Source organism: Leptonychotes weddellii, chromosome 8 (genome assembly GCF_054177405.1).
Source record: "Leptonychotes weddellii isolate Sample4059 chromosome 8, ASM5417740v2, whole genome shotgun sequence".
NCBI classification, from domain to species: Eukaryota; Metazoa; Chordata; class Mammalia; order Carnivora; family Phocidae; genus Leptonychotes; species Leptonychotes weddellii.
The window spans coordinates 95703388-95719605 of record NC_138376.1 but is presented as its reverse complement, the minus strand read 5'-3'; the positions used below and the strand labels follow the sequence as shown (position 1 = coordinate 95719605).

Here is a 16218-nt window from a genome sequence, read left to right as displayed (position 1 = left end):
AACTGGAGAGGGAAAAGGAGATTTTTTACAGACCTCTGAATTACTTGACTGGTTACCGTGAGCATGTGCAATGGACCGAATGTGTTTCATCAAAATTCGTACGTTGAAATTATGATCTCCAAAATGATGGTATTTGGAGGTGGTGCCTTTGGGAGGTGATTAAGTCATGAGGGTAGAGCCCTCATGAATGAGATTAATGCCCTTATAAAAGAAACCCCACTGAGCCCCCCAGCCCCTTCTGTCAAGTGGGGTCACAGAGAAAAGATGACCATCCGTGAACCAAGAAGCCAGCTCTCACCAGATATGGAATCTGCCGGTGCCTTGATCTTGCACTTCCCAGCCTCCAGGACTGGGAGAAATAAATTGCTGTTTAAGCCACCGGGTCTATGGTATTTTGTCATAGTACTCTGAATGGACTAAGATAGCATGTAACTGTTAAAATTCTTCAAAATTTCTATTTTAAGTTATGTTTTAAATATAAACAAAAATGTAAAGGATTACAAAAGTTGAAAATCTCAAGGACAGCCATAAGATACTGCCTATCATAATCAATCATGGGAAGAAAGATAGTACTTCAATCCTGGTTGTTTATTTTAAAAATATCTGCAGAATGAGACTATAGGTTCAAGAGTCCCATGGTCACACTGTCTCACAGTTGTTATAGTAAGGGAGTCCTTCCTAACATCTAACTCAAATTACCCTCACTACCATCCAAGCAAATGCCTCCTTTCCATTCAGATCAACCAACATTTGTTATTTTTTTTTTCCAGCTGAATTAGTAAACAAATATACCATATCACTGTTGTGGTATTATTATGCTTTACCCAGATTAACTGGGATGTTTAGCAAACCACGCTGACGACAAATATTGAAGATAAACAATGACAAAAAGGGTGAAGTACGTTGTATCTCCCAAAAGGGAGGATTGTTTATATACTTTCTAAGTCCATACAGGGGGGACATTATGCATCATAAAAAGTAATTTTCCAGAAAAGCAATTAATGATAATATTACAAGTTCAAAATATCACATTAACTTAAAAAAATGCCAATATTTAGTTTCAAGTTTTGTATCAAATATCATATAAAATGCATATTTTTCTATGAATAGAAAAAGACTACAAAAAAATCCACAAAAATTTTTAAAATGAACATAACTGGCAAATGAATTTATCGGTGATTTTTTTCATTTACTTCTAACAACTCTCCTGGTTGTTAGAACTGGTGTGGCTGGTGAGAAGCCACTTCAAATTTTCTAAAGTGAACATGTTAAGAAAAAAATGTAGATCTTTCTAGATTGGGTTCCTCGGGGACCTATCCCACTGAATGTCTCTTTAATCACAGTAGAGCCTTTGATGGCTTTTCACTTGGCACCGGGTGAAATATAACCCTCTCAGCAGAGCATGGATATCAGCTAGAGCCCCTGTGCACAGGGCCCTTCAGCCTTCCTCCATCAAGCAGTCTCCTCACCAGCCACACCAGTTCACCATCATTCTCAAAGCACTGGGGGCTTTCTGCTCCCGCTCCTCTACTCACGCTACTCTTTGGCAAGTCACGGCTTTTCCTGTCATCTTCATGTATCCAACTTGGCTTCATGTTCAAAGACCAGATAATTTCTACATTGTGAACCTCTTCTCTCAAGTAACTGCTTCCTCGTGTGTCTTACCTGTTCTCACTGGTTCTAGCATGTACCATACTGAGTTTAGTGCTAATGAGCTAACTCTTCAGGAGTAGAGACACTATCTTAATCGTGTGGGAATCTCCAGCACTTAGCACAGTTGTGGCATATAATAGGTGCTCAAATCTATCTGATGAATAAGTGAATATAGCACTGAATAAAAATGAAGTACAATTTTATGTCCTATGAATCACGGAGAATTATTGGACCCTCCAGCCAAATACAGAAAAAAAAAAACAAGGACTGTTGGATCAGTGAGTTCTTTCTAAGCAAGAGTATCACAGTTTTAGAAGAGAAACTATCTTATAAATCACAATTAAAAACTGAAATCAAAGACCATTTTTTAAAAATCCATATTAAAAAAAAGATAGATTTATATATATACAAGAGTAGAAGTAATTAGATGAGTCTTTTTAACTCTCAATGTTATCACCTAAGGACCAAAATTCATTTCACTTTAAACAGTTTTGGTACAAACGGGAGGCAAATGTACAGTCTTCTAAATCACTAATGACGACTTTATTTTGGATACCGAGTATGGTTTGCGTGGCAAAGTGGGCCCAGATTTTAGAAGGTGGCTCAGGGGACAGTGTGCTTAGCGACCAGCTAGGCAGAGACACACAGTTCCAAAGTTCCTGCCCTCTGTGTCTCTCAGACAGTACGCCCATCCCCACTGCAATCAGAAGTCACCGGAAGATTCTCGACTGTCCCACCCTCACACACACACAGCCTTTGTTCACTCTGGAGATAAAAGGATTACTGAGGAACATTTAAAAATGAGGTCATGTTGAATTACTCATCTCATGTTAAGAAACTGTGTATACCTTTTGTCTCTATTTTCTGAAAGTATTTCTGCTATTTTGAATGTAAATTTTTTCGAAGAAAATATGTATTTAAATCTAGTACAATTTGTACACATACAATCCATTTTCAACATATTTTTAACAGATGACTAAAACTAGGACTATTTTTTTAAAAAATAGAAGATCAAACTCTCTTAAGAATTTATTACTGGAATTTATGGCATGCTAAACATAGAAGCAGGAAGGGGCTTGGGTCCTCTTTTAAAATCCTTCCCAGTTAGGAAACAAAACTGAAAAACCAAAGTCTGAAAGTAAAATGGGTTTTAATAATAATCAGTGGCTTTGAAATGCATGTTCCTTTAGAAAGGTGGGATCCCAGAAGTTAACACAGACTAGCAACTGTTACACCTGGCAATGACCATGGGCTCTCCTGTGTCCCAGGTAGCCCGGCCAGGCAGTTAGGCGGTAATCCCCCCACCAAGGAGGCTTCACCTAACAACAGAACAACACAAAAATACAATGAAAGTCGAGCTTTAAAACTGGCCTTTGACTCCAAAGCATTCTTATAAATTAAGTCATTGTAAAATTTTCATCATCGTCTGATTTCTAGTACCTTGTGACATTAGAGCTCAATTCAGCACATTTCACTTGTATATGGAAGGCAAGGTAAACTTAGTATCTTTTTCCATTAGAGTTCCATTTGAGTTGAAATAAGTCTCTAAAGAGAATTTAACACTTGACTTTTGGTTCTAGGTGTCATGCAGACATAATTATTTATAAATCATACAAATCTAGCAAAAAGAGTTTTTAGGCTGTATTATTGGGAAAGATTAAAACGAACAAAATCCAGCCTTAGGTCTTTCAATCCATAGTTCAATAAATCAGTTGAGTGGTTAGAAGTCCTTATTTAAATAAGAAAAAAACAAAACACAAACAAAAACTTTACTTTCTCTTTAGAATTAAGGAGAAGTCTTCTTCCATCAGAATGAGATTTAATTTCACAGCAGTGTCTAGATTCGACAGGCTCTTTGTCTCTAAATGTTAGTAGGTTAAGATGTTCTTTTTCCTAAGGATAAAGCCAACCTCGTCCCTTTTTGCTATGACTTTATGACTTTCAGCTGATAAGTTTCTCAACGCTGACACTATTTGACATTTTTCAGAGGGTTGTTTGCTGTGGGAGACTGTCCTGTGTACTGCAGGATGTTTAGTAGAATATATGGCCTCTGCCAGCTAGATACCAGTAGGATCCTTCTCTCCACCTCCCCACCCTGACCCCACGTCGTGATTATCAACTGTCTCCGGGGGCACCTGGGTGGCTCAGTCTGTTGAGTGTCTGACTTCAGCTCAGGTCATGATCTCAGGGTCCTGGGATCCAGCCCCGTATTATAGGCAGGCTCTGTGCTCAGCAGGAAGTCTGCCTGTTCCTTTCCTCTCCCTCTGCCCTTCCCCCTGCTTGTGCACGCTCTCTCAAATAAATAAAATCTTTAAAAAACCAAAAAGACAAAACTGTCTCCAGACATTTTTCAATGTCCCCAGCAGGGCAGAACCACATCCAGTTGAGAACTACCGAGGAAGCTCTGCTTGGGCACAGAGACGACATCCACAATTACGGACCCTTTCCTTCATCACGTGTCAGGCACTAGGCCAAGGGTTTCATGTACATTAATTCATATGGTAGGTATCACTATCCCTAATTTATACTGCTACATTGAAGAAAACTGATATTCACAGAGACAAAGTGGTGAGCTGGGCTCCCCTGCTCTTTCTATATTCAGGCAACCTATCATCTTAGTGTGTCTCTGGCCCTCCCAATTTTGGAAGCTGGTCATCTGTTTGTAAACCCATCTCCCTTCTCCCATGCATGCAAGCAGGTGTTGTGCAGGGAGAGCCCCGGGGCAGCCACTGCAAGGGAGTAGAGATGGAACGGAAAGGAGGGGAACTCTGCAATGTTTCCGTCTCTAGTGAAAAATCACTTATCAACCCACCACCACCGGTTTCAAACACTGTACAACATGCCTACTGTCTACAACAGTAGACACAGAAGTCTCAAATTGCCTTAGATGGTTAAAAGCACTGGAAAAGCCTCTTAAAGGCTAAGAGCCTTCCCCCTGCTGTAATCGGGATCCACTGGGAAACTAACTGCTGATCTTTGTCCCTGGAGGCAGGCAGACCTTGGGCTCCTTCTCTCTGGAAGCAAAACAGAATTCAAGATCACACTCAGATCAGGCAGAGAGCCAACATCTGGGCTTGAAGCCCTGGGTATAATCCTAGTTCCTGGTAGGGCGTTGACAGTGTTGACCTTCCCAGATACTAGCCCTTAGTTATTGAACTGGAACCATGAGCTCACTCAGAGGTCGCTGGGCTAACTGATCCCTTGGCCAACCGCACACTGACTTAGAGCTGCAGGGGCTCTGGCCAGCCTCAGAGGTATGGGCGCTGGCAGTGGGCTTGTTAGCCTTACCCGGCTGGGACGTTCCTCACCTTTCCCTTTTAGCTCCTTTTTTTCTGGACACACCAATGACTCTACGGTTTCAAGCAATGGACACCCAAACGCCTTTCTTAGACTCTCGTGACTGGATGGCACAACCCTTCCCCTCTGACGTTTAGTGGGCTTCACTTCCCTTTGGATTCTCCCACTTAACCAATTATATCCACTTTTGCTGACTTAGTTCCTGCCATCCATCTGAATCCTTAGCACTAGAATAAAGAAAAGGCAACACGGCAAGTGGTTATAATCTTTTGGGGGTACAGATTAGTTCAGAGGAATCACTGAAAGGCACTGTTTCTTGTTTCTGAAGTGTGGCCTAACAAAATACTAAATTACATGTTATTTTAGAAATAGCAAGTGTGCATACCTGATTAGAACTTTATATTATATCCTACTTTGGGAAGGAAATGGACCTTGCTTAAAAAAATCCTTCCCACTATTCTGCCTCTTAGAGCTTGGAGTCTTACACTCAAACCTTTTACTTTCAGGTCAGACAGGGAGAAACAGACTTGAGTGTCTCCTGATTTGGGGGACAAACATTTCTCTAAAATTCTCCTTGGTAGAAAAAGAACTCAGCGGAGACATAACAATGAGATGCAGAAAAATAAGGGAAGTTCCATTTCTTGCATTTCTGAACATGTGAACTTGATTCACACTGTTCTGTATTGAACTGGATCCAGTGGTAAATGTGAGCTGTTTTGAACTATTCAATTAGAGATTATGAAGAGAAAGGACCTACCAAGATGAAAAAGTAAAATGATTCAAGGGTTTGGAAGGTCAGAGTGATAACACATAAACACAGATTTTATTCTGGAAAAGGGACATCTCTAGAGATTGTTCACATCAGGAGGCGTGTGAAAAGGAAAAGGGCAACAATTTTTTTTTTTCTCAGCAAGCAATAAGAAAGATGAAATAAAATTTCAGAAAGCATGATAATGAATTTTTTTTAGGAAATATTTTCAGGTTATAAATTAAATGTAGCTCCCCATGGTCTAGAAAAGGTTGGGAAAATCTTCTCCGGAGATAGCCAGTGGGAGATTTGCCATAAGAATGTTCTGATTAAAAGGCCCGAACGGGCCAGATTATCTCTGAGAAATAGTTTTAAGGTGGTTGTTTTTATTTTCCTGCCTAGTGATTTAGGACTATGATGACACCTTTGATACGAAGGGGGAGGAATTCCAATGCTGGAATCTGCCACCACGCTGAGTGTGTGGCCCTGAACGAGATTCTTACTCACTCTCACGTCTGTGTCTCATGTGTAAAATCAGAGGGACAGCATGGCATAAAGGTGTTTAGATACTCTGGTGAGGAGGGAAGTGGAGAGTCTAAGAAAGTCTGATATCAAAAACACAAATGTGAGGGAAAAAAAGAAATTCTATGTTCAGGGAAATCTGTGGTACAGTTTTAACAGACTGATGAACACCAAAGTAGGTATTATAGATAAGCATTATTTCAAGGTATTCAATGTCATGTACTTTATACGAGCTAATAGAAAAATAATCATGTAACATGTAGTACATTTCTTTAAAATAATCTGGCGATTGTTGGTCTTGCAAGGAGACTGAAGCCCAGATGACAATTATTTACATTTCCTTTATTTGTAGAGCAACATCCCCAAACTTGTTTCAACATTAAAACTATAATTACGCTCTTACATTACTGAAACCATAATTAAAACTTTGGAACTGCCCCAGATGTTCCTGTGGCTAACGTAAGTTCATGTTTGATCTTCTCATTATCTCTCCGTGACAGTCACGAGGATTAAGGGTACGAGATGAGGATTTAAAATAAAATGCAGAAAGTCTTAAAACAACCACAGCTTTGGAAGCTATGGAAAGTTTATCTTTCCTTGTTTTCCAGAGCCTTTGATGATTCATACATTTAGAGGCAAGTTTAAGGGCATCATTCCGGGCCAAATGAGTTGGAATCTTTGAGATCCACCTTGCACATCTGTGTTTTTTCTTAAGTCCCACAGGTGACACTGATGGGCAGCCAATGTTGAAAACCACTGATTTTAAATAAAGTAATATGACCTAAGTGGCACCACCGTGAGTCTATGTCCTGGAAATACGATGATCAGAACAGACATGCCCTCTGCTCTCATGAAGCTTGAGACACATGACGGCAGATCAGCAACTTCCCTGGTTGTGGTAGAGCTTATGGTACACCAGGGGGTCAGTGACTGGAAACAGGGTTTCTGTCGCAACACAAGACCAACAACGGCTCTCTTTAAATGGGTCAGTTGTGCTGAGGCCAAGAGAGAGCTGCCATGTAAAACTTGAAAAGAGATTTCCAGGGAGAGGTAATAGCCAGCTCAAAGCCCTAACGTTAAACCTTATTGCAACAAAGGATCAAAAAATGAAGGTGTTGATTAGAGTAAATCAAGGTGACAATGCTGATTAATCTAGTATTATCAGGGAATATCCCATAAGTGCCTTTTCCATAGATCTAAAGTTTACTTATGTTAAACTATGTAAAAATTACTCATTTACTATGAAATCTTTCTTTCACTGAAGGGTGAGGCAAAAAAAAAAAAAAATGCATGACATGCTTCTTACTCTCAAAGAACAGAGGAGAGATCCTCAACGTGCCCGGCTAACTATAAAATCAAGAAAGAATGTATTAAACACTTTAGCCAAGGTCTAAACAGTGTACCAGTAGCACAGATAAGAAGTATTTAAATCCCATAGCTAATCCTGAAGGTCTTCACAGAGATAATGTTATTTGAGTTTAGTCGTACACAATAAGAGGATTTTGACGGGAGATGAGAAGGGAGGTCCTGTAGGGAAGGACGGTGGCAAAGTATTAAAACCAAGAAAGCTCAGGTATGGTGAAAGAATGAAGAGTTGCTTGACCAGCTGGTAAGAAATATGCCCAAAAGGATATCTGGTCCAGATCAAGGAGAGCCCTGAATTCCAAGCAAAGATGACTGAAAGGAATGGAGAAGCATAAAAGGTTTCTGAGCAGGGGAATGACAGGATAAGAGATGTGCTTAAGGAAAAAAAAACAGTCATTTCCTGGTGCCGTGATGTACTTAACGGATGACTTCAGGGACCGAGTTAGAAGGCTTTGTGCCCTTCAACAAAAAGCCCCCAAATGCCAAGAATGTAGAGTTAGTACTTCTTCCAAATCATTCCCTGCTATCAACTGCCATTTCTAATTGATTGTAAACTAGAAGTTCCTAAGGTATATGAAATAGTCACAATTAATATTAATCCTATAATTGAGTAAATAACCTGGAACTCCAAAGGTGGTTCCAGTCAGCTCTCAGGGACCAAAAAGCATGAAGTCTTGTATAAGCTTTTTTCCCCACAGAACTGTCTGTCTGAATCATAATGATCTAAGAGAACTCATCTGCAAATTGAATTGTCAGTGTTATCCTCAAGAAAAACAAAAGCCCTCTGGGTTGTGCGTTCCTTGAAGTCCCAGGCATGGCTTTCATCCCGCCCACTCCCCGGACTCACTCTGTAGGGCTCCAGGAAGAGCTGCTGCATAATGAATGTACAATAGCTTTCACCCTTACTAACACTGAAGCTGGAACTCGGAGAGGAGGAAATACATACCTAGAGTCTAATATAAATATATTTTTATACGTATTTTCTCATATATGTATATTTATTCATGGATATGTTTTGTATATGTAGGTTTCCATACATATGCATTTTATGTACATGTTGCATGTTTTTTTATAGTCTTTCACATATATGGGAGCTGTCTTCCATCCTTCATCACTCCACAGCTACGCATGCCACCTGAAGTTACACCATCACAGAGAGAACACCCCACACAGGAAGTCACAGAAGAAATGGTCTGGGGATTTGTCAGCCCTCCTTCAGCCCACTGGTTCCCAGCTACTTTTCCTTCAGCTGGCTGGTTCTCCGGCTACTTTCCCTGAGGGCGATGGTACTCCTGAGGGCGATACCACACCCCTCCGAGACAGTGACTCAGTGTGGCCGCGACCTTCAATGGTGAGGACAGGCAGCACCCCCCTCCCTCCCCAGGAAAGCATATCAGAATAAGCAAAAAGAGGGGAGGAAGAAGGGGGAACATGGGAATGGGAATGGGAAAGGGGAATATAAACACAAGCAGTTGGAGAAAATTCCCTGAAGTCCTCCTGCCATACACCACTGGGGGCAGTCCTTGCCCCAGTCCTCACCCAGGACGATTTAAGAAGATGGTCTCTGGAGCACACTAAGCCTGAATCTAGTCTTAACCGCACGATCCTGGCTATCTTTTTTTTTTTTAAGATTTTATTTATTTATTTGACAGAGAGAGAGACAGCGAGAGAGGGAACACAAGCAGGGGGAGTGGGAGAGGGAGAAGCAGGCTTCCTGCTGAGCAGGGAGCCTGATGCGGGGCTCGATCCTAGGACTCTGGGATCATGACCTGAGCCGAAGGCAGACGCTTGACGACTGAGCCTCCCAAGCACCCCCGATCCTGGCTATCTTATTTAGGTTCCCGAAGCTTCACTTTCCTCATCTGTAAAACAGAGAAAATCACAGAAACTATCTCTAAGGGTTGGCTGGAGGATTAAATGAGATTAAAGTATGTAAACTGTTGGGTACCATGCCTAACACCTAAGGATAATGAATAGATGTTAGCAACGATTACTGAAAACAACCTGCCAGGCAGAGCTGAACTGCAGTCAGTGCCTTGTTTTTTTGTTTTTTTTTTTTTTTTATATGACAGAGAGAGACACAGCGAGAGAGGGAACACAAGCAGGGGGAGTGGAGGAAGGAGAAGCAGGCTTCCTGCAGAGCAGGGAGCCGGATGTGGGGCCCGATCCCAGGACCCTGGGATCATGACCTAAGCCGAAGGCAGACGCTCAACCATCTGAGCCACCCAGGTGCCCCAGTCAGTGCCCTTGTAATTAAATGCTTGCCATGGACAACATGGATGCTAATAAACTCTCTCAAGAAGTCGGGTGGGACACACGTGACAGACGCAGCTCTCACTGGAGCGGCCACACACGGGCCGGGCTGTGTCAGTAAGGATGTGCGTGTGTCAGGTGCAGAGCACAAGGGAGGCGAGCCCCACAGGGGTCAGTGCAGGTCGGGCCACGGCAAAGAGCTTGACTGCCGTCCGGAACCATGACCAGTCGTCTCTTTTCTCTTTGGGTTCTTATTAAAGCTCAGAAAAGTGGACTCAGCCCTCGCTGACAAGTTAACAAAGGGGGTTAAAATAGATGCCTATTTCCTTAGAAATGAAGATGGGCAGCAGGGAGACCCACTGTCAAAAACCGACCCCTTCCTCGTGCCCCATGAAGTGCGAGTGGCGGGTCCCCTACTGGCCAGCAGAGTATTTTCCATTAAAGGGACAAAGCCTGAATGAGCCACATCACATTGGCATGTCCGTTTCTCCTCCCCTTAGTAGATTATATTTTGAGCTAGCACTATGTACGTGTTGGGATCCTGCTGAGGTGCTCCCGGGTAAGGGAAAGCACGATTTTCTTTTTTTCTCAAAATTCTGATTGCTATGGATTAACCCAAGAGAACTTCATGCTGCTAGGATCAGCTGGGTTCTGAAACCCTTGGCATGTAGGGCAGATGTCAATTTGACGAGGTGACAGTCACATACCTAGAGCTAGACACCATGTCTGGTGTCCTGAGAGCCAGCCAAGTTCATCAGGAAGACAAAAATTTCCACTTCGAGTCAAAGCCATCCTCAAACCCCACCCCCCCATACACACTATTTTCCTACAACAAAAGCCCTGAGGGAACATAACCAAAGGAACAGTTTTCTCCTCCAACAGCATGTTCCAGAAGTCATCAGGAAAGCTGGGGGCTACATAATAGCCTTCATTCACAATTTGCTCTAAATCTTTCACAATTCTACTTCAATTCTGCCTTACAGTAGCAAGTTCCATCTGTTATTATACCAAGTGAATATTGGTTCTTTTCTTCCTTGAACATACCTTGTTAAAAAAACACTAATATTCATCATGAGGGGCTCTGCTGTCATCTAATGAACAGAAGGGAGAAAAATCAGGTACTTGATATTTCAAGACTACGAAGGACTGAGATGCCCCACAGTTGTTCATTTCTTCCTTTGTTCAGAACTTTCTCTTTCCTCGGATGACAAGGAGAGAGACATGCTCAGAGCACGTCTGGTCTTACAGCTACAGTATCTGTGCCCCGTTTCTCTATTTTGACAAACGCCATGTGACAACAGCCAGCCAAATGGAAAACCCTGCTGTTCTCAGGCCCCTTCAATGTTGCACCAGTGATACTTGATGGCGGCTCGGTTCCTCCATACTGTTTCAGTTAGAAGAAATAATACCATTTACCCAGTGTTGAACACATCATTATCCCTTCACCATTTTCTTTTGAAATGAAAGAAAAAGAATTAAATCCATATTTTGATGGAACCTGGAAACAGACATCTGTTTTCTCTCTTCTTCATTTAGAAAGGCCGTGTGGAAAAGCTGCCCCCTGTGCCCTCAGAAACACACAAACCAAGTGGACAATGGGCGAGATGCAAGTGTCAAAGAACAATTTGTTCTTCTGCGAAATCGCCCACTAGGAATATTACTGTGAATAAAGAAAGGGAGAAAGGGCGCCTGGTTAAGCGACTGCCTTTGGCTCAGGTCATGGTCCCGGAGTCCTGGGATCGAGTCCCACATCGGGCTCCCGGCTCAGCGGGGAGCCTGCTTCTCCCTCTGACCCTCTCCCCTCTCATGCTGTTTCTCTCTCTCTCTCTCTCTCAAATAAATAAATAAATAAATAAATAAAAGGGAGAAAATATAACTTGAACAAAATAACCAAACCCACACACATGTGTACATAAACACACATCAAGAACAAAAAACGTGAAGGTAGTGAGGACTATTCAATTTTTAAGAAAACGTTAATTACAGTTTGGAAGACAACTGAGTTTAAAATCATATCAAGATTCCATAAAACATCATAGAATGTATTAAAATCCCAAATCAATAAGTAGAATGGAGACAGCAGTAATGGATGGTTCCATATCGTTCCCTTGGTACAGCAAAAGAGAATATGTTGAGTACATCATAAAAACCCTAAAGCATGCTGATGTAATGTTGATGGCTCTCAGTCTCATCGATTTCCCATCATTAGTTTGTGGCAGTGACCCCCACACGTACTGTTCTCAGAGAGAATGACCTAGGACTTACTCTGAAGCTGGAGCACCAGGGGGAATCGTCTGCCACCCCAGAAACTGCTCCCAAGTTTGGTGTCTTATTTTGACAGCCCTACAGACCAAGAGAAGCATATTAATTCTTGCCATTTGTCAAGTCACAGCTGGTAGAAAGAGTTCAAATTATGACCCCTACAGTTCACAGAAACGGTTTCGAGTCTGGCACTTTCCGTTACTTGGACGTTAGTTAACTGTCTTCAGCTATATAAAGAAGTGACCCATGTCTTAGGAGCAGAAAGCTCTAGCTATCCTTCCTTTCTGTCCTAACCCCCAATACTTGAGAACTGGTAGAGAGTTCCAGTGAGGGAAGGAAGATGGAAGGGAAATTAGGAGGACCTACAATGAGACTTTCTATATCTCAGCATACTCCTTCTGTTATGCATTTTGTCAACTGTAAATAATTGTGGCTATTGCTTTTACTTTACATTCTTCTTTCTCTGAGGTGTATTAAATAAAAACAAAAAATGGCTCCATTTATCTCAAATACTCATGTAGTAAGGAAATAAAATCAAGTTCCTGCGGTATCAGATGTGGAATTACTTCAGAGTGAAAAGGAAATACCAGTGCCATTGGTGAAAGCAGTCTTATGGAAAAGCACCAAGAAGAGAGAGGTTGCCAATCTTCGTCTCTGCTCTTTCCCGGTGTGATGAGGTATCTTTTGGCAGCACCCACAAAATCAAAGGCATCAATGGTAACCAGTAGAGAAAAAAATAAGTTAGAAAAATCAAGTTAACAGCAGGATATTAACAGCTTTCTTTCTTAATGAATAGCTAATAATGTTTTCTATACACCTCTTGTAAGCGTTAAAGGATGCCATAGGCAGAGTCCATTTTCTGCCTTCTTTTTGAAATGCTTTGCTCCCAACCCAGGTAGACATAACACACACCATGCTTCTTTGCAGTCACAGTATGAGTCAGGTTTTACTTTAATACTTTCATATTAAAATGCCTGCACATAAACCACCTCTGGTGCTCATGGTCACCTAAATCCTGTATTTGGAACGGAGCACACGCCTGATCTCTACTGGTCCAAAGAACAATTAACTTAGCAGTTTGCCCAACTAGGGTAATTACTTTAAGGAATAGAATTATTTGTTGTTTAGTTTGGTATGGAAATTCTTCTTTTTCTAACTTGAACATAGAATTTTAAAGTCTAAGTGGCAAAGATAATCCAAGAATGCTTAGGGCAGAGGTGAAATCAACAGAGATGACTTCTAATTATAATAAGATGACCGGCCTTCTCATGACAATTCCAACTGTTGAGTGCAAATCAGTTACCTAAGGCATCTGTCACTGCAATAAAAAAGTCTATGTCCTCATTTTAAGCTAATTCTCTGAAAGTATCACAATGCTTTGCCTAAGATTTAAAACTACCTTATGAAATCTATCAGAATGTCTTCTGCATAAGCTAGCCTTACTGGCATATACAAAATGAAGCAGAGCTTTCTCTAGGCATGGACTGAGTTAACTGCCTTACCAGCCCAGTGGAAATATTCTGACCATGCAAGGCCATGCATGCAGTTTTGGTAAGAATGCCTTGATGAGGCATTTTTTTCAAACTGCAGGTCACTACACCATTTAGTGAGTCACTAAGTCAACTAATGGGCTGTGACCACCATTTTTTTTTAAAGAAACAGAACGGACTAGAATAGAGTGAAAATTATTAGGCATGCATATAATAAGGGCAAGTAATGTTTCAGAAATTTTGTTTCAGTTAGTTATTTTATACACACACACACATATACATACACACACACACTATATACACACACATACCCCAACATAACAGAAGGTAATGTAAAATGTATTTGTTATTCTGTATCAAGATTTGAAAAGTTTGAAAAACATTACTAAGAAGGATATTTAATTCTACTGTTTAATACAATAGCCACATTTTCCCACCCTACTGATATAATTCCCTCTTTCTATCAAGGTAAGGGTGAGAATAAAAAATAATAAAGTGAGGCCACTTTTAGCTGTACTCAGAACACAGCTGTGAAAGGAAATATCAGCACAGACCACGGAGAAGACAGATCCACTGAAGCATAAAAATGTGCCTTTCCACTTGGATAACAAGTTGATGACACAGATATCTTAACAGAAAGAGGCGCTGTAAAGTTTCCACTGGAGTCACTGGTTTTCTCAGCTACCCTAACTTGTTTCAGAACCTAACCAGCTAGGAAGGCTTTGGCAGAATGTACAATATGGTTGGGTAACTGTGAGATAGCTTATCTGATAGGTGATGCCATAAAACCTGGCCACCTTCTCAACAGAAACTTCCCAGACAAGATCTCTACTAATTATTCTTAAATAGGAAATCTTAACTCTCTCCAACCCCCAGCTAAAACCCTTTGTTCCTCAACACCACAAAAAGCCTTGGTATATGATGAGGAGGTATAAAAATAAAAGTGCACCTAGCAGTTTCTGGATTTCAGATAACATCAGACTTTGTTTATTCTTTGGCAATGTGTGTATGTATGTATGTGTGCCCATGCACATTTATATAATTACACATACACATGCAATGCACTTTGTAGCCAATGGTCTGACAAAAATGGCATTGTGTTTACATACTCCTCTGCCTCTTGCTATTCTTTTTTTTTTTTTTTAAGATTTATTTATTTGAGAGAGAGAGTGATCTCAAGAGAGAGAGAAAGAAAACACAAGCAGGGAGGGGTAAAGGGAGAGGGAGAAGCAGACTCCCGGCTGAGAGGGGAGCCTGAAGCGGGGCTCAATCCCAGGACCCGGAGATCGTGTGGGCATGTTTTATGACTTTATAAATTGTGCCTCTTTTTAATTTTTTTTGTGCTTTCTTTTCAATATAATTATTGTTCTTCATACTTTTATTTTGTTTGTTCTTTGCCCTGTGTATTTTGCCTCATGTATTTATCCCTTTTTTCCCTGAACCCTTAAAAAATATTGCTTGAGTATATTTCTTGTGGCAACTTTCATCCACACTTGTATTTCTAACCCAACAGTCCCTCTCTTCACATAGGTGTATTTAGACCTTTTACTTAAAAAAAAAAAAAAAAAGATTTTATTTATTTATTCAAGAGAGAGAGCAAGCAGAGAGGGAGAGTGTGAGGGAGAAGCAGGTTCCCTGCCGAGCAGGGAGCCCAACACGGGGCTCAATCCCAGGACCCTGGGATCATGACCTGAGCCGAAGGCAGATGCTTAACTGACTGAGCCACCCAGGCGCCCCTAGACCTTTTACTTTTTAATGTAACAATGGTGTGTTTGATTTTTTCTTATTTTATATTTGCAATTTAGTTTACTTTTTTTGTTTGTTTACTATTTTGCTGGCTTGGTAGCATTCTGTCCATTCCTTTTTTTTTTCTTGTTAATGTAAAAGTTCTACTACTCTTTTCAATTCTGCAAGTTGTTGCTTCCTCTTCACAGATACCTGTATTAAAATCATCTGAAAACAAAATGCCTAATACTAGGAATCAGATAAAATCAAATGTTTGCTATCTTACACAAACAAAATGCCAACTATTTCTTCCTTCCGGACATATTATTCCTACATTGTTTCCCCCTCGCTCCTGCAAGACGAGAGCTTTGATTCCCTCTGCATGTGGATATACCTGCCTCTACGGTAAAATCCCAGAAGCTGACGATCTCAGAGCCAGAGGGTCACATGTAACTTCGGTTTGGTCAGTCAGAAACTTCCTCAGGAGATTTGTGAGAACAACAAGGAAGAGGCCGCTTTTCAGCCACTTCTGCTATTCCTGAAGCCAAACAGTCTGGGAGTCACTGGCTTTCTGTGGCTGAGGTCCCAGTGGTCCCCTCTAACTTCACGGAGTGACCCATCCATTTTACTGGTACAGACGGGAACGGGTGTAGCACGGTTCTGAAGCCAATGGCAGGAGAAGCAGCTTCGTGACAAGGCACACCCCGACGGCCGTGGCTTCTTCATCCCAATGGCTTCTCAACGGTAGCTGTGGCAGCAGCAACTCTGACCCCAGTTCTGGGGAGTAGCTGTAAGGGCTGTTCCTGAAAGTCTAGAGTTTACTACTTCAGCTGTACAAAGATTCTGTGGCCACTTAACATGGCTCCGTAGCAAATTCCTTCCTGTTTAAAATAAATGGATGGC

At 41.3% G+C, this 16218-nt stretch overlaps 1 protein-coding gene across 7 annotated transcripts in view; it reads right to left on the bottom strand.

Annotated features, from left to right (window-relative positions):
- TPD52L1 (TPD52 like 1) overlaps positions 1 to 16218 on the bottom strand; it is a 93623-nt gene that overhangs the window by 52967 nt on the left and 24438 nt on the right. The window contains exon 1 of one of the 7 annotated variants that reach the window (XM_081828929.1): positions 12104 to 12547. The exons of the other annotated variants lie outside the window; for them this stretch is intronic. The gene's annotated coding sequence lies outside the window, so the exon portion shown is untranslated. Of the gene's footprint in view, positions 1 to 12103; positions 12548 to 16218 lie in introns of those variants that run through there. 7 annotated transcript variants of the gene reach the window in all.